The sequence below is a fragment of the Cervus elaphus genome, chromosome 2 (genome assembly GCF_910594005.1).
Source record: "Cervus elaphus chromosome 2, mCerEla1.1, whole genome shotgun sequence".
NCBI classification, from domain to species: Eukaryota; Metazoa; Chordata; class Mammalia; order Artiodactyla; family Cervidae; genus Cervus; species Cervus elaphus.
This window is the reverse complement of record NC_057816.1, coordinates 41764635-41789011: the sequence shown is the minus strand read 5'-3', so window position 1 is coordinate 41789011 and position 24377 is coordinate 41764635.

The window sequence follows — 24377 nt, the reverse complement described above, 5'->3', positions numbered from 1 at the left end:
GCAAGCTGAATTCCTATCCACTGGACTACCAGGGAAGTCCACATAATTTTTGTATTGTTATTGTGATCTGAGTCAACTTTTATTCTTCTTTACCCAAATACTCATGTCAAAGTTGATAGGAAAAAAGTAAAGAGGGAGTCAAAAGATGTGTTCCATATATTTCTGTAGGATATTGATGAAACAGGGCTAGGTTGAAGGGTCTGCCTAGAGATGAAGTGCAAAACACAAGACAAATGGGAGGAGAGTAGTTGACAGAGGCATTGGTTAGGATCAGTTCAGCTGTTTTAATGGAGACTAACCACGGGGTTGCAAAGAGTCAGACATGACTGAGTGACTAACACACAAAACAACATAAGCTTAAATAAAAGAGATTTTTATTTTTATTTTTTTTGGTCTCCCATGAAAAGATCCCAGCTGCCTGTATTTCCCAGGAATAGGATGCCCCTGTCTAGGCGTGCTCTTCTAGGAACCAGATTTCTTCAGCTTCATAGCTTTCTTTCTTTCTTCTTTCCAGCTTCAGCTTCTTTCATAGCTTTGCTATGCCACCTTCTTGGGAAATTCTACTCAAATATGGTCCATCAACTCTTTGGTCTGCAGTGGGATAAGAAGCTTGTACCATTATGTCAAACAGCTATATGACTAAACACGTGGCTTTGTCCAGATAATCTTTCTTTTCTTAGCCAGATTTTCTTAGAGAAGAAAGCAGTGCTTTGGATTGTGTTATGATGCCACATCTTATCTCTTTGTGTACTGCAGCTTTGAGCCACACTGCTGGGACGCGTTATGGTCTTTGTCATCATGGTTGAAGGTGGCCCACCACCACCATTTCAATGTCTGAGTCTATGAAAAAGATGCTTAGTATAAAAAGCTTCTTTCCTATGACACATGCCTCATAATGTCCATGTTACCTCTGCTCACATCCCTTTGATCATATTACCACATCTTAGTCACAGTCAACACCTCGAAGGACAAAAGACTGGGAAGTGTAGCTGTTATCTAGACACCACATGCCCGGCCAAACCTTACCAGTGATTGACTGAAAGGAAGAAAGGGATATGGATACTGGGGGCAATTAACGGTCTGACGCACCACAGTGTCCACCCTGAATGGTGAGGAATGGAAGGCTAAAATAGTAAGGATCTGGGAACCAAATTAATAACATAAAAAAAGACAAGTCATAAAGCATAACAAGAAAAAAACCATTATCAGAGTTTGCGAAATTGAGAAGGTACAATAAATTGCACCTGTCTTTATTCTTCTGAGCTCTGAACTGTTCCAAAATAATGCTAATTAAGGTAAACGCTATTGCTGTTTTAGCTGCTCAGTCGTGTCTGACTCTTTGCGACCCCGTGGACTGTAGCCCTTCAGACTCCTCCGTCCATGGGATTCTCCAGGCAAGAATACTGGAGTGGGTTGCCATTTCCTTCTCCAGGGGATCTTCCCAGCCCAGGGATTGAATCAGCATCTCCTGCCTCTCCTGCATTGGCACATGGATTCCTTAACACTGAGCCACCAGGAAAGCCCCAAGTGAGTGACCAAAACATCAACTTCATTACTGAATAATACACTGGAAAATATGGCTCATATTTACAAGCAAATAGGTTTCCAGTAAAGAACCTCAGAGTCAGAGGAGGAGCCCATCCTCTGAGAAGTACTGCTGGATCCCTAAGGGTGGCGTCCCATCCATTTTCCTCCCCACCAACACTAGCAGGGCTTTTCCTGTTAGACCTGTTTAAAGACTAAGAGCAATCGTGAGTGCATGATCTCTGTAGACAAGATCATCCCTCTAAAGAAAGGCTGACACTGAGCCAAGCTCACTCATTTCACTTGTCCCAAGTTTTCCAATAAAGTGAATCCTCCTCCTCTTCTCTGGGGAGGGTTGCCTGAGAAGGAGGGAGGATGCGGTGGTGTTTCTGTGACAGAGCTTCCTTCTCTCGGTGGGAAACATCAGAACCAGAGAAGATGCGTTCCTCTCCACCCCCACTTCCCCAGCTCTTTTTCTTTTAATGCATCAGACTTTATAATTAGCTGCTGACCAACCTGTGGTATAACTATCTCCCTAATGCATGCACATCTGCCATCTCTTATGACAGTCTCCTTCCCAATATTATGAGGATATTTTCAAATTATCAACCACTAATTCTTTGACTATACTCCTAAAACCACAGTGGACAGTGCATATTTGACCCTAGAAGTTTCTGAAATTGATCCAAACAACATATTAACTTCATGTCAAGGTCATTATTTCCTACTCCAAATTATCCAGCTATTTTGTCCAGCATAGTCAATCGGTTCTTCAAAGAGATCACATAGCCATATTATAATATTCTAACAATAAAATGCCAAAAACGAAGTGCCACAAATTTGGATAAAAATGTTTCTCAATTCAGAGTAGAAAATAAATTTTGAAGCTCCAATCTCTTAGCAGGTGAATGCTCAAAGATGTTAAAGCTCTAAAGAATTAAATTTGGAAATAAAATTCTCTGGCCATAATCATTGCCTAAATTAATATAATATACAGGTTAATCTCAGCCAGAGGAATGATCCCTGCCTGGTTGGAGTTAAGATTCTTTCAGTAGCAAAGTCCAAACGGTCTTCCACTGGAATAGCTGTGGGCCCATCACCTGAATCTGTTTAATACAATGTCTTAAGAGCATCCCTTTTCAGAAATTCAGAGTTAGTAAGACATATATGATCATCACAGCCCTGGTCCAAACCCAAGAAATTTTGAAAATGATCTAATTCCAGCCTCTGGAGGAGTCATCACAGACAGAATGATGAATGCAATGTTGCCAAGGGTGACAGCATGGACTTTGTAGGATCTAAATGGTGGAGGAAAGATGGCAAAAAAAATTTTCTTTCACTCTAGAGACAATGCAGTCTCTAGTATCTTGTCCAAAATCTATGACCCATGTCTTAAAAACTTAACTGGGAGGTTACTCTTTTCATTTTTATTTTTTTTATTAAAAAAATTTTTTTTGGATGCACTGGGTCTTTATTGCAGTACATGGGCTATTCTCTATTTGCGGTGTGCTGGCTTAGTTGCCCCATGGCATGTGGGGTCTTAGTTCCCTGACTAGGGATTGAACCTTCATCCCCTGCATTGGAAGGCAGATTCTTAACCACTGGCCCACCAGGGAAGTCCCAGGAGGTTACTTGTGGTATTTGTAATTTACTAGATGACAGAGGCAAAAAGCACTCTTACATGTGGCATTTGAGGCATTGCTGCTGTTTTGCATATTTAGAAAAACATATTCAGGGCAGCCCCTGTCACTTAGGAGGTACCTTTCCTTTCTATCTGATGCACTGGGAAATTGTTCCTTGCCATTTCCCGGTGTTTTTATCTCTGTAGTTCTGAGATGAGTATGAGTATTAGAACTATCAGAGTATGATTCTAATGCCAAAGGATCAATACGCTGCTATATGCAAATATTTTCATGCTTGGCCCATTGTGGCCTCATGGTATGGCCTACGAGAAAAAAGGGTTTGGTTTCATATGAAATTGACCAATTCTGACCCATAGCAGACCCTGTAGCCTGCATCTCTGCTAATCCTGGTGTTGTAACTGCTGTCTCTCTGGTGGACTCAGGGCCACCCCCATCTTTGCTGGACCTGAGGCCCCAAATCTTCCTTGAGGACCTTTCCCTGGAACTTTTCTGGGACTGTGAGTCTATACATTTCCTAAGAGGCATAATTCTTTGCTGAAGCCTGCAACTCTCATTTGTGCTGACCATTTATTTTTCTTAAAATAAGCAGGTCAATGCTTTTTTCCTTCAGACATAGCACATTCAGTTGTTTCTATAAAAAAAATAAGCCACTTGCCTGGGGACAAAGTTGCCTTAAGCTGTAACATCCCATAATGGACAAAATCCTACATGTAATCGCTTAAGGCCTAATGCCATCTTCCCTGGTTAAAACTGGTAAAAGTTAACCAAACAACTGTAAAAGCCAGCTGCCTTGTTTGCTTGAGGCCACTAAAGTCATGTGCCTTGACCGAATTGAAATGCTCAGTCACCTTATAAGTATTTTACCCTGAACCAAATTTCACTATTTACCAATTATCTTGACCAATGCACTAGACTACAACTCTTCTTGTATTAACATTCATCCTCTATCCGATCGCCTGGAGGCTATAAAGCCTGTTGCTCAAACCCCTAACCCGGGTAAGAGCAGAGCAGTGGAGTGAGCAGTTTGCTCTCAAGAGTAAAGACGATGGATAGGAGCTGGGAACACGTGAGGGATTTCTCTTCCAAACTCAGTGATCATTTAAGAGTAAGAGGAGGGACTTCCCTGGTGGTGCAGTGGTTCAGAATCCACCTTCCAATGCAGGGGACGTGGGTTCGATCCCTAGTCAGGGAGCTCAGATCCCACAGGCTGTGGGGCAACAAAGCCTGCACCCTGCAGCTACTGAGCCTGCCTGCTCTAAAGCTCTAAAGGACCACAGCTAGAGAGAAGCCAGCGTGCTGAAATGAAGAGCAATGAAAGAGCCCGTGTGCCACAGCTAAGACCCAACGCTGCCAAAAATGAATAAATTAATTAATCTCTTAAAAAAACCCTAAAAAATTATAAGAGTAAGAGGATGGGGAAAGGCCAGGGCTGTGACTATTAATATCCAGACAGAACTATTATACTCCTCTAAAAACAGTCATGCTTTTCCCAAGCATGTGATCCTCAATTTTTCATTACTGTAACATATTAATGGATGATATTTACCTGAGGACACATTTCCAGAAACTAATGCATCGTTGTGACGTAGTTACAATAGGCTGTGGGTTATGTACATTTCCTGATGCTATTAGCCCAGTGGGTTTCAATGGGGAGTGGTAATTGTGGTCCCACCCCACCTCCCCCACCTATCCCAGGAGACATTTGGCAGTGTCTGGGGATATTTTTGGTTTTCTGAACCTGGGAAGCATGGGCTTCCCTTGTGGCTCAGCTGGTAAAGACTTTGCCTGCAATGCAGGAGACCTGGGTTCAATTCCCGGGTTGGGAAGACCCCCTGGAGAAGGTAACGGCTACCCACTTGAGCATTCTTCCCTGGAGAATTCCACGGACTATATAGTCCCTGGGGTCACAAAGAGTCGGACACGGCAGAGAGACTTCCACTTTCACCATCAACCTGGGAAGCATGCTAGTGGGCAGATGCTGCTAAACATCCTATAATACACAGAACAGTTCCACACAACAAAGTTATCTGGCCCAAAACATTAACACATCAACCTCAACCGTGTTGGGGTTGGGAATCTCTGCTCAGGCAGAGATTCACGTGTCTGTTCCCAAGTCAAGGAAATGTAGTGGCATGCAAATAAGAGAGATGGTTCTTAATATGTGGATAACCTTGAAACTTCCTTGAAATTTGTTTTAATAAAACAAATCATTTAAAAATCTTGGTGGGTCTGTTCTGCTACAGCATATGTTTTTATAATCTGAATTAGTCCATATGTGATTATAAATAAAGGAATAGTGCCAACAAAACATAGAAGTAACATTTTTTCATACGTGATATATATATATATATATATATTTTTTTTTTTTTCTAGCTCATTAGTGTTTTATAACACCTAGCAGCCACAGCAGAATCCAGATAAAGGAATATAAAATTGCTATATTATATATCCCAGGCCTGTTGACCTGTTGATTTATTGCTTGCAAGAAATGAACCCAGGGACTTCCCTGGTGGTCCAGTGGTTAACAATCCACCTTGGAGTGCAGGGGACACGGGTTCGGTCACTGGTCATGGAACTGGGGTCCCACACGCTGTGGAGCAAGTAAGCCTGTGCGGCGGCAGCTCCGGAGCCTCCACACCACAATTAGAGTCCATGCGTCACAGGGAAAGATCCCCGAGCTGCACTAAGACCCCGCGCAGCCACACAAATAAACAAATATTTTTAAACACTGAACCCAATTCTCCATCACCCCTCATCCTGTATCCATATCTTTGCAATGTCAGTTTTATATTTTGGAGCACCCTCCAGCATGAGCAGAAGTCTGTTTCCACGCCCCTTGAACCTGGAATGGCTTTATGGCTTGCTCTAGCCAGTCAATGGTAGCAGAGGAAACCGTGGCCGTTTCTAAGGCTAGACCTCAAGGGGTCTTGTATAATTCCATTTGTTCTCTTAAAACAATGTGACTATTATGTGAAGGAGCCTAGACTAACCTACTGAAGAACGAAAATCACTTGAAGCAGTGAAGAGTTATCTCATTTGAGGTCTCCTTAAATCAGCCAGACTGTTGATGACCCGCTAACTGATTAATACACACCAATGAGTCCAACTGAGATCAACCAAGCCTGGCCCAGATCTGTAAAACCACTCAGAGGACCTGCAGACTTCCTGCAAACAATAAATTGTTGTTAAGTTAGTACATTTGGGGTTTGTTTTACAACAATAGATAATGGATATATAAACCTGAGCATCATCTTGTACTGTCTTGGTCACATACTCTATCTCAGAAGTTCTTACTATATATTTACACCTTATATATAGTTATGTCTTATTATATAGTTACCTCTTGTTATATAGTTACCTCTTATTATATAAGTACCTCTTATTATATAGTTACATGTTTGGTCCTTGTCTCCAAACCTAGCAGCCTCTGCCATCACTTAAAAAACTTTTTTTCTATCATCACTTTCATATTTTGGATCTTATATTTAACAGTAATATTTCCTTATGCATTAGCAATTTAGCATGCTGGTTTGGCTCATATTTTGGTTAAGAGCTTTCATCATTCTTCTGGCAGTGCTCTAGTTAAAACGTTACATAGATACTAAGTGGTTTATTTCACTCTTGTGTTTTTCACTGTCTCATTATTTTAGCACATAATTTTGCAGAATGTAAGGTTTCCCAGTACTGTATATGTTGTATTATAGGCAACATATATTTGAATGTCAAGAACCTGCACATATATTTTGAATGTCAAATTACTTGTGTCCTGTTCCATGACTGATCACAAATAACCCGAGTGTCAAGATTTCAGGACAGAGGACTTCCCTAGTGGTCCATTGGCTGAGACACCATGCTCCCAAGGCAGGGAGCCTGGATTCAACCCCTGGTAAGGGAATAGATCTCATAGGCCCCAACTAAGAGTTTGCACACTGCAACTGAAGATCCCTCATGATGCAACTAAGACTGAGGGAGCCAAATAAACAAATAAATAAAATACTAAAAAAATATATAAAATTATAGTAAACATTTAAAAAAAGATTTTAGGTTAGGAGCTGTTGTGTCCATAAAGCTTTGTAAACATGTGTGTATGTATGTTTATGAGCAGGTAGAAATTTAAATGATTAATATTCTGTACAGTTATTATCACACTAATATGTTTCCATGTACTCTGTGCTATTTATATCAAGTTATTCTAAAGCGGTATAATAATAAACATTGTCATTTACAAATAGCTCAACATTATATCAAGTGCTTTTATATCAGTAGCTTCACCTTAATCTTCATGGAAGCCCTGAGAGATAACTAGTTTCTTTGAGTCCCATTTTACAGATGAAGCAAAGGACCTGTGGATGGGTTTGGGATTCCAGGTAGTATATGACAAAGCAAGGGTTTAAAAAACAGGTTACCTTTTTACTATTCCTTCATTCCAAGATCAGAGGCATCCTCTGGTCTGCACTTTCTTAAGAAAAGGGCAGAACAGGTCGTTCTTAGGTCTTCTGTTTTCAGGAAACAGAAGACCAATGACCAGTGAGAAACGCTCAGTTCGGCAAAACTTGGATGAGGATGACCATGGAAATCTCTGTGCACTTTCTCTGTGTTACTTCCAAAAGACACTCTCCTCCCAAATTTCATTCTCCTGGTTGTTTAATCAAACACTAATCTAGTCATTGATGGAAAGGAATTTTGAAGATATGATTGGAACTAAAGGCTTTAAAATAAGGAGATGATTCTGGTTTATCAGGTGGGCCCAACCTAATCACTTGAGTCCTTAAAATTACAGAAACTTATGCTGGAATCAGAGAGGTGTGTCAGAAAAGGAAAGCAAAGAGATGAGGCAGAGAGATTTGAAGAGTGAGAAGGATGTAACCCAGCATTGAGGGCTTTGAAGGAAGCCACACACCCAGCAGATGACCTCTTGAAGCTAAGAATGCTAAGCATGACCCGTGGGCAGCAGTCAGCAAGGGAATAGGGACCATAGTCCTACAACCACATGAGACTGAATTGTTCCAATAACCTGAATGAGTTTGAAAATAGATTCTCCTCTAGAGTCTGCATAAAGGAACACAACTTAAAGTTGGCCTTGTAGGACTGGAACAGAGAAAGCAGCTGAGCTCATCAGACTTTTGATCTCCAAAACTGTGAGACGGTAAATGGGCTGTTTCAAGCCACTGAATTTAGGGTAATTTGTTACAGCAGCTAGATAAAACTAACACACTTTGTGAGAGGTACATGTACACTGGGCAACCTTTTGGTGGGTGCTAAAGGACAGCAGAGCGATAAGCTCAGCTGAGTCTAGGATAGAGAGGTCCTTTAGAGAAATAACCTAGATGCAGAGAGCTCATCCCAAGGAGTGGTCTTAGGACACCACCATAAACACGACGTTGAAATGGTAAAGTAAGAAGATACACGGGATTAGTCTCTGCAAAAGTTCACACTTAACTAGAATTCTTGAGCTGAGGTTTCATCAGACTCAGTAGCTCAGCTGGTAAAGAATCCGCCTGCAGTGCAGGAGACCTGGGTTTGATCCCTGGGTTGGGAAGATCCCCTGGAGAAGGGAACAGCTGCCCACTCCAGTATTCTGGCCTGGAGAATTTCATGGACTGTACAGTCCGTGGGGTCGCAAAGAACTGGACAAGACTGAGCGACTTTCACTTTCAGAGGAAAGGATATTGGTTGACATCTTAAGGCTTTCTTTGTGTACTCATGGTTTAGAGAGAAGAGGATATGGAGAAATAAATCAATTTACAAAGATTTTCAGAGACCTCCCTGGTAGTACAGTGGTTAAGAACCTACCTTCCAACACAGGGGACTTGAGTTCCATCCCTGATTGGGGAACTAAGATCCCACATGCCGAAGGGCAACTAAACCAACGTGCCCACTTGCTGCAACAAAAATCCTACATGCTGCAACTAAGACCCGATACAGACAAATAAACACGTACTTAAAAAAAAACACAGAAAACAAATATTTTCATCATCACTTTGCAATTTAATCCTACTAATAAGTTTATAAAATGGGTACTCATTTAACTCCTTTTTACAAATTAAGGATATAGACACTCAGAAAGATAACCTTCTTGGCTAAGGTCAAACATCCAGGACTATGAAATTTTTCTGAACTGAAATTCTTCTTTCTCCATGAGGTCTTGGTCTACTTATATTCTCAGTGCCTCATTTTGCACCATACTTAAATCAACGTTTGAAGCTGAAATAAATAACGTAAGCCTACTATTTATTTTTATTGAAGTATAGTTGCTTTCCAAATTATGTAAGTGTACATACAGTGATTCACAATTCTTAAATGTTATGCACCATTTATAACACTTAACATTTAAAAATTGTCATGCTCCATTTATGGGCTTCCCTGGTAGTTCAGTTGGTAAAGAATCCACTTGCAATGCAGAAGACCCTGGTTCGATTCCTGGGTTGAGAAGATCCAAAGGGGAAGGTAACAGCTACCGACTTCAGTATTCTGGCCTGGAGAATCCCAGGAACTGTATAGTCCATGGGGTCGCAAAGAGTTGGACACAACTGAGTGACTCTCACTTCACTTCACATTCTCTATTTATAGTTATTATAAAATTCTGACTATATTCCTTGTGTTGTGTGATATATTCTTGTACATTATTTTATACCTAATAGTTTGTATCTCGTGCTGTCTTACCCCTAACTGCCCTTCCCCCCTTCTTTCTCCGTACCAGCAACAACTATTTTGTTCTCTGTATCTGTGAGTCTCTTCACTTTTGTTACATTCACTAGTTTTTGTAATTTTTAGATTTCACGTATAAGTGATATCATATAGTACCTTTTTCTGACTTATTTCACTTAGCATAATACTGTCTTAAAGTTCATCCATGTTGTTGCAAATGGCAAAATTTCATTCTTTCTATGGATGAGTAATATTCCATTGTCTTTACATATCACACCTACTTCATCCACTCATCTGTTGATGGACACTTCGGATGCTTCCACATATTGGCAATTGTAAACAAGGTTATTATAAACACTGGGGTGCGCTTTTCTTTTCAAATTAGTGTTTTTGGTCTTTTTCAGATATGTACCCAGGAGTGGAACTGCTGGACCATGTGGTAGTTGTATTTTTAGTTATTCTGAGAAAGCTCCATACTGCAGGTTTCAATGGTGGCTGCACCAATTTACCTCCCCACCCACAGTATATGAAAGCTTCCTTTCTCTACATCCTTGCGACCATTCGCAACCTTACTGTTTAGATGGAAAATGCCATGCTTTCTCTTGCACAGGTAAAGACAACTCCAAATAGTACTGTTTTCACCCAGTGGTGATTCTCCACCCCTTAGCAGCAACGCTCTATCTCTTTTTAGCCCCTGAGGTCTGATTCCCAGTGTTCCTTAGGTCACAGAATCCTCATTCTCTTAAGAATGTACCAGAGTCGGATTTAACATAAAAAGGAAGGACTGGATGGCTAGGAGGAAAAATCATCAATTTGGACTTGTTTTTCCTTCCAGATTTGGGCCTCAGAAGGGTCCACTGGGTCCTGATGCTGAGAGATAAATGCCATCAGCCTTGGGTTGGTTCCGACATGCGCATGCACAGCTGGCCACGTGAGCAGCGGTGACGCTTCTTAGGAAATACTCTGACACATTCACATGTCCTCCAGCCGTCAGCAGCTCAGAACACCTGTGTCAATCACTTCACCTCAGTTTTGTGGGATTACACGTGTCTCCTTACACTTGTTTTTAAGGAGCATTCACTGGGGTCCTGAGGAGCTGAAGTCAGTCCTCAGGAAACTTCAAATTATCAGACAAATCTCCACTAAGCCTCTGCAGCCCTGACTCTGGCCGGGATTAGCGTGCTCTCCACAGGGTCGCTTCGGCTGTTCTGCCCGAGAGGAAGACCAGCACAAGTGCCCTGAGGTCTTGGAGGAGGCAAAAGGGGGTCAGATGTGCTTGGAAATGCAATTAAAAAAAATATTTTAATGTTTCTGGTTTTTAGAATTCCAGCATCTGGAAATGTCTATTTTTATTTTTGGTCACCTTGTGTAGCGTGCAGGGTCTTAGTTCCCTGACCAGAGACAGAACCCATGGCCCCTGCATTGGAAGTGCAGAGTCCTAACTAAGAGATTGTTAGGGAATTCCCTGGAAATGTGAGTTTATTCTGACAGGCCACGGCATGGAAAGAGATATTGACCTTGAAGTGTTGGAGGACGGAGTTTAAGATTGTCTTCTATCTCCTCTCAGTAGAAAGTGATTTTTACTTCTGTTTAGGAGTATATGTGTCTTTGTTCACCTTCTTGGAACTTTGCTTCTTAACATTGTTAATTCTCCCATTAACTGAGTTCATCTCCATACACCAACTGTAGTTCTTACAGCATATCTACAAATGGACCATGTGACAAATGGACAAAACTAAAGCCTGGAGAAATCCAGATATACTTGGCCGATCTGGATCAATACATGTATTATAGACTTTAGCTTCTCCAGAGAAATAAATGAGTTAGGGCAAATTCCTCGGGTGCCCCTCTAGCAATAATATTTACTTTATAATAAGCATTAAAGAGCTGTGATTATGAAATTGGGTACCACGACAAATACAGGAGTAGTAAAATTCAGAGGTTAAGTGGAATCTCAGTGCAGAAGTCAGACAAACATATGTTCATGTTTCCAGTCTGCATACACAACAACTGTAACCACAGGGACCAATCCTTACTTCCCAGTTTCCTTGTATACACAAGGTAATTTTTAAATTACCTCAGAGAATATATGTGAGGATTGAATCTGATATGCGTGTAGTACTTAAAACAGTGTCCAGAACACAATAAATGCTGGCTTTTATCATGCTTGTTATTACTGTCACCATTATCCAGCTCTCTGCTTTCAGTCACGTTGCCCAAGGCTTCTGCCTTTTGAACTTAAATTCCTTAATATTCTAATTAAAATCCAATTTCTCTAATTCTTTTGTCTACCATCCCTGTTTAAGAAGTGGGCTGTTCAGCGCTACAGAAACATGGTCCCTAGACGGCGATGTCAGCATCATGGGAGCTTGTTAGAACTGCACATTCTTAAGCTGGGCCAAAACCTGATCCAAATGTCTGGGGAAAGATTCCATTTCGTAACATGTTTTCCAAGAGGTTTCAGTGCTTGCAAAACTTTGAGAAGCACTTTTCTAAGCCAATTATACAGTTTGGTGAAAAACTCTGAAAATGGAGGAAATCATTTTGGTTTAAATCCTGGATCTGCCTCTTAACTAGCTAAGTGAACTTTGACAAATTATTTAATCTCCTTGACTCCAGTTTTGCTTTTATAAGTGTCCCAAGATCCTTGGAGCTTCATTATTCAGGTTACGTGCATGCGTGCTAAGTCGCTTCAGCTGTGTCCGACTCTGTGCGACCCTATGGACTTGCAGACCAGTAGGCTCCTCTGTCCATGGGGATTCTCAGGTGGGAATAGTGGAGTGGGCTTCCATTTCCTTCTCCAGGGGATCTTCCCAACTCAGGGATCGAACCTGGGTCTTTTAAGTCTACCTGCATTGGCAGGTGGGTTCTTTACCACTAGCGCCATAGGTTATGTTATATTAATGAAAGTGAAAAAAAAAAAGTGACCATCAGTTGCATACTACTACTACTGCTATCAATTCGGTCGTGTCTGACTCTGTGCGACCCCACCCCTGGGATTCTCCAGGCAAGATCACTGGAGTGGGTTGCCATTTCCTTCTCCAATGCATAAAAGTGAAAAGTGAAAGTGAAGTCGCTCAGTCATGTCCGACTCTTCGCGACCCCATGGACTGCAGCCTATCAGGCTCCTCCGTCCATGGGATTTTCTAGGCAAGAGTACTGGAGTGGGGTGCCATTGCCTTCTCCGATCAGTTGCATAGTTGTGCCCTACTCTTTGTGACCCCATGGACTCCAACGGGTCTTCCCAATCCAGGGATTGAACCTGATTCTCCTGCATTGCAGGTAGATTCTTTACCATCTGAATCCCCGTATTAATGGGGAAGCCCCATATTAATGAAGAGACCCCCCCCCAAACTGTGGTTTGTACAAGAGATTCATTTATTTCTGCATAGTAGCTCAGAGGCAGGAAGGTGGTCCAGAGTGAATTGGTGGTTTTGTTCCATGAGGTCATCTACCAGGCTCCTTCTATTTTTGACTCTCTGCTCTCTCCTGGGATGTTTCGTCCGTGTGGTTGACTAGGCTCCATGACACTGTATCAGCTTCTGTTTTAGGGAAAAGGGAAAGAGAAAGTAGAGAGCGCAGCACTTTAAGGAAAAAAAATGCAAAGTTTGCACATTTTGCTACTGGGCACTTGACCAGCTGTTGCACATTTTATGACCACTGCTCATAGTCCCTTAGTGAGAACTGGGTCATTGGGCCACACCTAGTGAGAAGTTTAGTAATGAATCTCGGGGTGACCAGGTACCCTGTACAAATCCAGGAGCTGTGGGCATTCTGACCTAAAACAGTGGGTACTCATGGAACTTATAGTAGAACACCCAGCCCACAGTAAGCACCCCACCAATAACTCATGTGAGTATGAATCTTATGCATATGAGTATTTGTAGGTAGCATGGTGTTGAAGAATCAGGCAGTGACGAGCACAAAGGCAAGTTCTACCATCTGTATAGAACGTGACCTTGGAATGATGATTTCTTCTTTGAGATTCACTTATCCCATTTTCTCAGACAGAAACTACAATCCCTTACCACGCTGTGCTTTTTACGATGATGGAGGGTTGCCCAATTTAGGCTACCTCCACCCCAAGTCAGAATGCATTTTGATTCTTTTAATCACAATGAAACAGGAGATATTCAAAATTAGAATGTTTCACATGTCGTTAATTCCTTATCAAATTGAACTCCAAGCAACATGCTGCAATTACCGTGCAACTTTTGGCTCTCCGCCTGGAGACAGGAATCTTAATTCTAGGGCCCATTTGATGGTTGGTGGGGCATGCATAACAGACATCTTGCCAACAGCCTAAAGCACAGCTCTCAGTTCCAAAGGAGGGAGGGGTGTTTCTGTCCTTTTGTTATATTCTCCAGGGCAGAAACTGTGGGCCAGCAGTGAAATATAATTACAATTCTCTATTGTTTTATTTGGGGTATAAGCAAGCAAGTTCCTGGCTAATCAATTTATAGAAACACACATAAAAGCAAATAAGCAGCCTTCCTCAAGGAGGGGTATTAAACAGGATTTGCATATGCCATTTACTCTGGCAGAGCAGAAAGGCTGCCTTTTCAAAGAGCAAACAGAGACCTTTTTAAAGAATAATGCTCTTTGTGGCGACTAGTTCCATCTGTCTTGACATCAATTTGGTAAGTATTTTTCGGCCAGCCATTTTCCAACTCTTGGAAGAAGAATGTTTTCTGTATTCTTTAGGACAACCAAGTCAAGGACAGCTCTATTCTGTCTGCTTTCTATTTCCTTCCTTCACAAACCACATCAGAGGCAAAGAATGGGAGAATACAGTGTTCTTGTGAATTACCATATTGCCAAGAGCCTGACTCTGCATGCTCTCGTTTGGGGCTCACTTTCTCTGATTACCAAGGAAAGTCTGTAGTCATGGAAAGAGGGGCACAAGAGATCAAAGAAGATTGGAGGCCTTCTGAGGTTCCTTCTGAGGTTCCTTCTCGAGTTCACAAAAGCCTGTGCCTGACCCAGAGATTTCCATGCAGGGATTTGATATTAGAAGTGATTCCAGGGAAGGGGAATAAAGGTCAGGGAAGGAGAAACAGGAAAAGGAGAAAGTCAATACAAAGATGTGTTATCAAGCTGTCCACTGCTGCAGACAAATGAATTAAAAGTAAGAAATACGAATCAATTTAAAAAGTACTCAATCTAATAAATAATAAAATACTAAAACAAAGAAATTTTACTTCAGGACTAAAAAACTGGCAAAGATGATAAAGAAACGTACAATGTTCAGGAAGGCACAATACAGGTATTTTCATTTACTGTTGGAAGGAGTCAATATTCTAAATCCAGATATTTATTTTATGGCAACAAATAAGAGAGGTACATAAAATTGTATATGTAAGAACAGAGGCTGCAGCATTTTAAAATTCCTGAAATATTGAAAAATGGTAAATATTCTACCTCCCATCACTCTCTAATCTTCACTTTGCTTTACTTTTTTCTATACATTTATTAATATCACTACCTCCTCCACACAGACACACACACACACACACACACATATCTTTTGCTTCCTTACTATTTTCTTCCCTGGAGTGTTACTGAACTTGGGTCTGACTGCTCACTGCTTATAAATCAATACTCAAGAGGCACATGCTGGTAGAAACAAAAAGGTTATTTTAATCAGAAAACTGGCATCCTTGGGAGAAGGCGGACTTGTGTCCCAAAACAAAACCCAAAAGATTGTTCGCATCCAGGAAAGTTTTAAAAGGAAAAGGGGGAATAATCTCAGTTAATCACTGAGATAGGGGGTCAGACTCACTGCCATCTCCCATTGCATGCAAGCTTTTGACTTCCGTGATATTTCTTTAGATGCTATCTTACTCACACAGTTTATTCACAAGAGGGAAACTGGGGAAAAGCCCTGGTCATCGGTTAACTACTTATTCTTCATTTCTGTTTCTTTGACCTAAGGAAAGAACCAACAGGTTAGGCAAGGCTTTGCGTGAACTAAAGATTTGAAAGGTGTGCTTGGGCCAGAGATTAATTAAAACACAGCTTTGCGAAAGCAACAAAACAAAAGGAGTCTCCTGCAGGAGAGCTCTTTACAGTAAAAAACTGCTTACAAAATCCCAACCATTCCATGTCTATGGGATTATGGGCCAAGGTCCATCTTATATAACTTCTTCATGATGACATAAGGTGTCGTATTCTCAGCGTGAAAGAGGTCAACATGGGTTTGGAATCCTCTCTTCGCTGACAATTGCAGTTGCTCACTTAACATAGACGGGCAGAACAAGCTACACTTATTTTGATGCCCACTAATGTAGAGATTATTAGGAGCCCAGTGTTCATCTCATTCTCTTAAGGCCAGTTCCTGGGACTGTGCAAGCCATAGAGTCAGTACTGATCGAGATGGAGCAGCAGTCATGGCCGCAGTCTGGTCTTCATGCAGCTGGTTTTCCCCCTCCGATAGCAATTACAGTATCTGTAAAACTGTTAGGGGAAATATTGACTGAAACCACCCACCTTGGTCAGGCACCACGTAACTGTGTGGAAGAGTTATTTTACAACAGGAGGTCCTGGTAAGGAACATGGAACTAACAAGCCACCACCAACTGGAAGAATTTGGGAAAGGTCAAAAGGAGACACCACCTGTCCTCCCAACCTCCCAGAATCCTCCTCACTGGGATCCCTCTTGGCTGAGCAATGCGCAGGCCACCAGGAAGGACCCTAAGTCAGGATGACTGGCGGGAGGCAAGCTGGAAACTAATCCCATGACCATAAAACCTGAGACCGCAGGTCACACGGCAGAGCAGTCCTCCTGGGCTCCCTGACCCTCCTGCTCTCTGCTGCGGCACCCCTTCCCAACAAAGTCTCTTGCTTAATCATCACATGTGTCTCCTTGTACAATTCAATTCCTTCCTGCAACAAAATGACTTAGGAGTATTGCATCAGACATTGAAAGCTTCTGTGACTCTATTATCCTAATCATGAATGATTGAGCCCACTTTTGTGACTCAGGGAGGCCTGGGAGATTTCAGCTTTTCTTTTCTTTTATTATTTATTTAATTATTTATTTGGTGGCCTCGGGTCTCAGTCGCAACATGTGGCATCTTTAGTTGTGGCATGTAGGACCTAGTTCCCTGACCAGGAACTGAACTCAGGCACCCTGCATTGGGAGCGTGGAGTGTTAGCCACTGGACCACTAGGGGAGTCCTGAGATTTCAGCTTTTCTACCAACAAGGGGCAGAGGACAGGGACATTTGTACTTAGTGGGACCCTGCAGGGCTCTGCTCAGTTTTAAGAGGATATAAGTTCTACATGGATGGTGACTTTGTCTTATTTGCTGTTTTATCTCCAGTCCCTCGAACACTATAGGACACATAATAGTCATACAGTAAGTGGTCTTTGGATGAATAAGTGAGTTAATCATTAGAAAGTCTGCTTAAATTTAAAATGATATGCCTGTATAATGAACATCTGCTGATATTAAAATCATATGTTTGAGAAATACTTGACACATGAGAAAATACTACATGTGGTGAAGACACAGAAAAACAATGGCTATCTCAGACCAGCGAGTTTATGATAATTTTTGTTTCCTGTTTGTATATTCATCTGCATTTTCCAAATGTTTATCAGTGATCATGGGCTTTAGTAATAACTAGACAAATGTTGTAAAAGAGGGAAAAAATCCTAGTGGCCCAGCTCAAATGCAGCCTCTTCCATTCTCTGAACTCTCCAACACAGAGCTTGATCTCGACAACCCCTAGAACACAGTGACTGTGCCATTCACCAGTGACTTCCGATGTGCCTGCAGGACCCACTTGTCTCCTTTGTGTGTATTCCTCTTAAGACTAACACGCTCTGCCCCCAGGGTCCTATGTGGAGGGTGAATACAATGTCCTAAGGAAGGCAGAGGGGTAAGAAGATGAACAGAGGAAGAGAGGAAAATGTGGAGAGACCAAGACAGCAGAGGGACCAACAGAAAATCAGAAACAAAGCCTTGCTTGGTCCCTAAAAAATGACTCTTCAGGTTTTTGTACTTTAACACAAGGCAACCTGTAGCTTCAAACAATTCCTTAGAATTTCCTGCTGGCTACATTTGAGGTCACCGATGCCCACTCTAAATGAGCACATGAATTCCCAAGATGGAGAGTTTGGGAGATTGAGAGGCACTGAAGAGCCAGCCGGAAGCTGCAGGAAAGGGCGGAGCCGGTCAACGAGGAGGAGACGAGCAGCCATGATGAAAATGTGAAGTGAGGACTTCAGTTACTGACTGGGCCAGCTACTCTCTAACCTGCTTTCTCCATATCCTTCCTCCAACCCCTATGAAATGCAACTTCAGTGGGGACTGAAGACGAGCCTGCATGAAGGCACTTGGCTGATTTTTCAATAAATGTGCCAGAATTAATCATCCAAATGGGAACTGGACTTCATGACAGGCTGCACAGATTTCAAAAGATGATGTTATTGTGCTGTGCAATTTGGGGACTATTCTCTGGGATCTGCCAAAAGTCACTATCTTCTTTTGTGTGTGTATTTAATTTTTTGGAACAGATAAGAAAAAATCATTCAAAACCTAATTTGGTGAATATAATTGAGCCTCTTACTTCTGACATAAAAAAAGGAAATTAAGATGACTGGATATTTTATTAAGTGTATAAAGAAGGAAACGAGCTAAAATTCACTTTCCATGATGTTAGATGATTTTACAGAAGTCCTTCCAGTTAACTTCAAGACATCATTTTCTCTAGTTTTAGATGTAAAAGCCAAGGCTCAGAAAGTTGAGGAACTTGCTGAAGGTCCCACAAATAAGTGGGACAGGTAAGAGCAACTGGGACAAGTCCCACAGGTAAGAGCAAGACTCCAAAGTCCATGAAGTTTTCATTGCAGCTCAGTGCTTGAAGAAGAATCCTAAAGAGGGAATCTATAATAGTTCTGATTAAGGGAAGCAAAATCACCATTCCAAGGGGGAGAAAAATTTCAGGATACTTGGGCTTATTCTTAATACATAGTGTTATTAAACATAACCAGAGTAAATGAGAAAATATGGTGCCAGTTAATGCAGGTTCCTATCATTCCTTATGTAACTGGGCAAATAATTACTGGTCTCAGTTCAGTTCAGTTCAGTCACTCAGTCGTGTCTGACTCTTTGCGACCCCATGAATCGCAGCACTCCAGGCCTCCCTGTCCATCACCATCTCCTGGGGTTCACCCAGACCCATGTCCATCGAGTCATTGATGCCATCCAGCCATCTCATCCTCTGTCATCCCCTCCTCCTCCTGCCCCCAATTGCTCCCAGCATCAGGGTCTTTTCCAATGAGTCAACTCTTCACATGAGGTGGCCAAAGTACTGGAGTTTCAGCTTCAGCATCAGTCCTTCCAATGAACACCCAGAACTGATCCCCTTTAGGATGGACTGGTTGGATCTCCTTGCAGTCCAAGGGACTTTCAAGAGTCTTCTCCAACATCACAGTTCAAAAGCATCAATTCTTTGGTGCTCAGCTTTCTTCACAGTCCAACTCTCACATTCATACATGACCACTGGTCTAGCTCTTATGAAATTATTTATTATTTAATATTATTTTATATGTAAAATATAACACTCTTTAATATCCTTGAATGGAGAGTATGTTCTTGCTGTTGAGTCCATATAAAAGAAACCTATTTGTGGGGCACAAATAGAGACACAGACATAAAAAATGGATCCATGGACACAGGTAGAGGGTAAATTGGGAGATTGGGATTGACATATATACACTGCCACGTGTAAAACAGATAGTTAGTGGGAACCAGAGATATAGCACAGAGCTCGGTTTGGCGTTCTTTGATGACCTAGAGGTGTAGGGTGGGGGTGTGGGGGGAGGAGGCCCATGAGGGAGGGGATATATGTATGCAAATAGCTGATTGACTCTGGTGTACAGCAGAAGCCAATACAACATTATAAAGCAACTATACCCCAATAAAAAATGAAAATAAGGTCAAAAAGGAAAGATTTTATTGCATCCCTCTATATAAACATCTCATCTTTAATGTAAAAAGAGATATGAATAGTTTGTTAACTAAACATCGGGAACACCTCATTACCACTTGCTCTGGGTGCTCACCAGACTTAGTCCAGCTCTGACTAGTCATATCCAATCAGCCAGAGTTTCCACAACATCCTGTTTCCCCCTCTCTAAGTCAGTCCACTCTGTGTGCTGGGAATGCATCCCCTATCATAACTGACTCTTACTGTTCTGTGTTCAGATTAGCTTATGCCTTCTCCAAGGCACCCTCCCCTGACAATCCCCCAACTCCAAATTAGATCAGTGGTCCTTTATTTGAACTCCCAAATAACATAAGAGCATAATCTCTCAATTTGGTTTACCCTAACTTTGTCAAACAAGTAACTCAATGAGTGAATATTTGGTTGCATAAATTTCCTTGCATTTAGTATAATTAGAGCTACCCTACATTGCTTGGGAGACTTACCCTTTTCCCTTTTCAGTATGCAAAATAAATCTTACCTCATAATGCCACAATTCTCTTTTCAGCAAAACAGCACTATGCAAATGCAGTCATTTCATTAAGTGACAATTGATGTCAAAGACATCTTAAACTAGATTTAGGCATTGTAAATGCTCAGCGCTCTCGTCCTCTGGAGATCTCTAAACTGTGATTATGAACAATTAGAATTAAATTTATTTGTGGCATTTAATACCTAAAAATATTCCATGTCCCTGGGCATCCTAATTGGTGACTTTTTTCTCTGAAATATTCCTCTTAATTGCCTCTGGCAGTGGTGAAGACAGATCCAATTAAGGACTCATTCCTTGGAGTTAAAAAAAAAAAAAACCACACAAAACTAACAACACTGGTGTCAAAAAAGCAAGGTAAATTACAGTTGATGGACTTTTCAAAGCTGTTCAGGGTTCTCAAACCAGAGTGATTCCAATATAAAGAAACAAGAGCTTCTCAAAGGGGTTATACCATAGTGTTCTTGTCACTTATTGTAACAATGCACAAACACTGTGGCATGTTGTTCAGCCAGAATTGTTGAAAGTTAATGAACTGTCCTTGACAACGAGAGAAAAGCTCACAATCTTTAGGCGATAAAAATCAAGATTTTAGGCTTGGGTACAACTTATGCCTTGTATTCAGTTGTGTCCCTCAGTCAACTCATCTAAAATTTTGAATGTAAGTTTACCTCTCTGTAAAACAGAAATATTAGCTGCCTTAGAAGCTTCTGGAAAAATGAGCTGAGATAATGAATGAGATGCTATCTCAGCACTGCGGACAAAGTCTTCTCAGTCAGTGTCTTGACTTTCTTCTCTAGCCTCCTCCCTACTGTTTTAATAGACACGACTCTGCTAAACTAATGTAAGATCTCTAAGCCCTCCTCTTCCTCCTTCTCCTCACAGGTAGGTGAGACCCTGGTTCTTAGATTTTTGCACTTCATGGACTCTTATTTTAATGGGGAACTGAGAGAGGGTTGGCTATTTCCTTTGCAATGTAAGGATATTTTGAAAAACAAATACTGTCTACTATCATCATCATTTCACTCACACAGACACACAAAGACCTTTTAACAACAACAGAAAAAGGATATGATCCCAGGAGAATAAAATAGTCCTGATGTTGAATATATTTTTAAATTATGAAAAATTAACTCCTTGTGTTTGCTCTGTTTTTCTCATATAGTCAGGAACATTGGTGAGAGTTACAGGAGTGACCAGCGCTGGTCTGCTCCCTGGCATACAAAGCAATGGACCCAAGATGTCCCATCTTCAGAAGGACATCTGCTAGGCATGGCTGTAGACAGGATTTCTTACAACTCAGGGGCCTGGGTGACTGAACTCATCTTCCAGAGCCTGAAGAAGCCGAGTTGGGGGAGGCCGATGGCTTTATCTGCCTCAGGTATGTCGGGGGCAATACCTGGTAGAAGCGATGCCCACTACTCTTACAGGAGAAGTGCTAGATCAATCTTCTATTTAGAGAGAGACAAAATTCTTAGTAGAATTCAGGGCTCTGCCTCCCCTCTACAGCTCAGGGCTCAGGCTGAACACCAAATAGGGTGCATGTGCGTGTGTTACTGTGTGTTTATGTGGGTGTGTTTGTGTACATGTGCAGACGTGAGTGCACACGTGTGTGAATGTGTGTGTGTGTTTACGCACAAGGGTTGTGGAGCAGTTATTAGTCAAGTCTGATTTGTCAGTAGTGTTAGGTGCTAAGTGTCAGTCACCCAGTCACATCCGACTCTTTCCGACCCTATGGAAGGTGGTCCACCAGGCTCCTCTGTCCATGGAATTCTCCAGGAAAGAATACTAGAGTGGGTAACCATTCCCTTCTCCAGGCGATCTTCCTGATCCAGGGGTCAAACTCCTGCATTGCAAATAACCTTCCCTAAAACAAGCTCTTTTTAAATGTACCCATCAATATGGGGGTTGGAGGCTCTGTAGGAACAGCTGTGGTTTTTAAAAAAAAAAAACAAAAACTAAACTCCAAATGTGCTTGTACATGAAGAAAGACCCAAGGCTGGCCCACATGGCTCAAAAGGGACAGTCTGTCATCAAAAAGCTGAATAATTGACCACGGTACTGAGGAGAACTTAAGACTCTCCCCCTGCCCCAGGTCTCACCTCTCAGGGTACTGTTGAAGCCTGGGATGGAGAGATTCAATTTTCTAAGACATTTGGTCAGTTGGTACCTGTCTCCCTACTATTCAGCTGTGAACGCTCATGAAATCAGACCAGTCAGCATTCAAATTCTGGTTTTACCATAGGCTACCTGTAGGAACTTGGGCAAGCTATTTAATCTCTTTGCCTCAGCTTCCCCATCTGTGCAGTGATTATCCTGCCACCATGAAGGGTGATTGTGAGAATTAGAAATAATAAATACAAAGATCCTGGAATTAGTGCCTGCCACATAAGATATTTTCAATAAAAATTAACCTAGTATCTGTATTCAGTTGCATTCTTTATGTCAGGGAGGATGCTAAGTGGGGTAATTTCAACATTTAGATGCAGAAAACCTGGTTTAATTTTATGCTGTTACAACCTTAGGCAAGTACATCGGGAACAGGAGCAGCTTGAGCTGGCTGATTTTAAAGACATTTCCAGTTCTAATATCTACTCTTCTTCTTGGGTTGCGAATGAAATGACCAGCATGGGTGTTCACAGGTGTATCCTTGCCTCGTCTCCCCTTCCTGCCTTGTCTCCAAGCCTTCTGCCACTTTCTTTCCACACCATTTCTCTAGGCAGCCTCTGCATTCATGTACTTACTGTTTTCTCTGTTTTCTATCCCTCTCATTTAGGTAGCACAGTGGTAAAAAAAAAAATCTGCCTGCCAAAACAGCAGATGCAAGAGACACGGGTTTGATCTCTGGGCTGAGAAAACCCCCTGGAGGAGGGAATGGCAACCCATTCCAGTATACTTTTCCTGGAGAATTCCATAGACAGAGGAGCCTGGCAGTTACAGTCCATAGGGTTGCAAAGAGTCGGACACGACTGACCAACTAACACTTCACTTCACTCGCATCGTCTGAATCAGATACACTCCCCAACTGGGAAAGATACTGGATGTGAACACGTGTTCATTTTCTCTGATTCTGGCCCTGATTGGTAAATTAAATCTTTCTTTTCCTAGTTTTCTTAGATCTTGGTTGCTGTGAATAGATTTGGCTTTGTTTATTAGACTAATTTGGGGACTTTCTTCTATTCTGGGTCAGAACCCCCCACTCCAGTTCTCTGACTTCTTAAGTCCCATTACAGAACTAGTCCCCAGATTCCCTGTCTTGAGGGAATAGGAAAAAGGCTCAGCCCATTGAGCAAGTCTTGGTCCTTCCATTTGCAAAATTACAGAGTTAGAGCTCAATGGCTATGAAGTTTGAATATGAAAATGGCTACATCAGATTCATCTGGAGGATACACTTGAAACCAGTGTGTGGACATCTGTCTAACTTGAACTTGTGGGTGGTTCCAGAATGGGTCTTTATTCTTTCAACAATACTCAGATGATTCTGACTTTCAGCTGATTTTGAAATCCACTCACATAGACACTCCCTAATGTTCCTCCCAGTCCAAATATTCCATTATAAATTATATACAATTGTGACTTTTAGGCACCAATACCAGTAGGGAAGTTTATTTTTGAGCTAGTGAAATTTTCATTGCCTCTCAGGCCTTAATATTTTTATGTACTTGGGATTGACTCGATGTTGAGAACGGCTAAGCTAAGGTGATCACAAGGGTATAAACTTCAGGTTTATATTGTGAGTTGCAGACTCTTAAAACCTTTTATTTACATTGTATGTCTCAATTATTACAACCCTGGGAATCCATCAGAATGGAGGTTAATTGTCCAAGGTTTACATCTAAGAATATTGAGGCTAAAATGGCATGTCTTTCCTACTCAAGGTTACATGGGTAAACCAGCCATATCAACTTGTTAGAAATGTCGTATTTCAGGTCCCACCCACTTCCCTACTGGGAAACACTCTGAATTTAGTAAGATCCATGAGTAATTCTCCTTAAAATTTGAGAAACTTGATTATATTATTTTCTCCCCAGGCTCTGAGATCAGGCACAGCTCATGGCATATAAACTACCAGGAAGT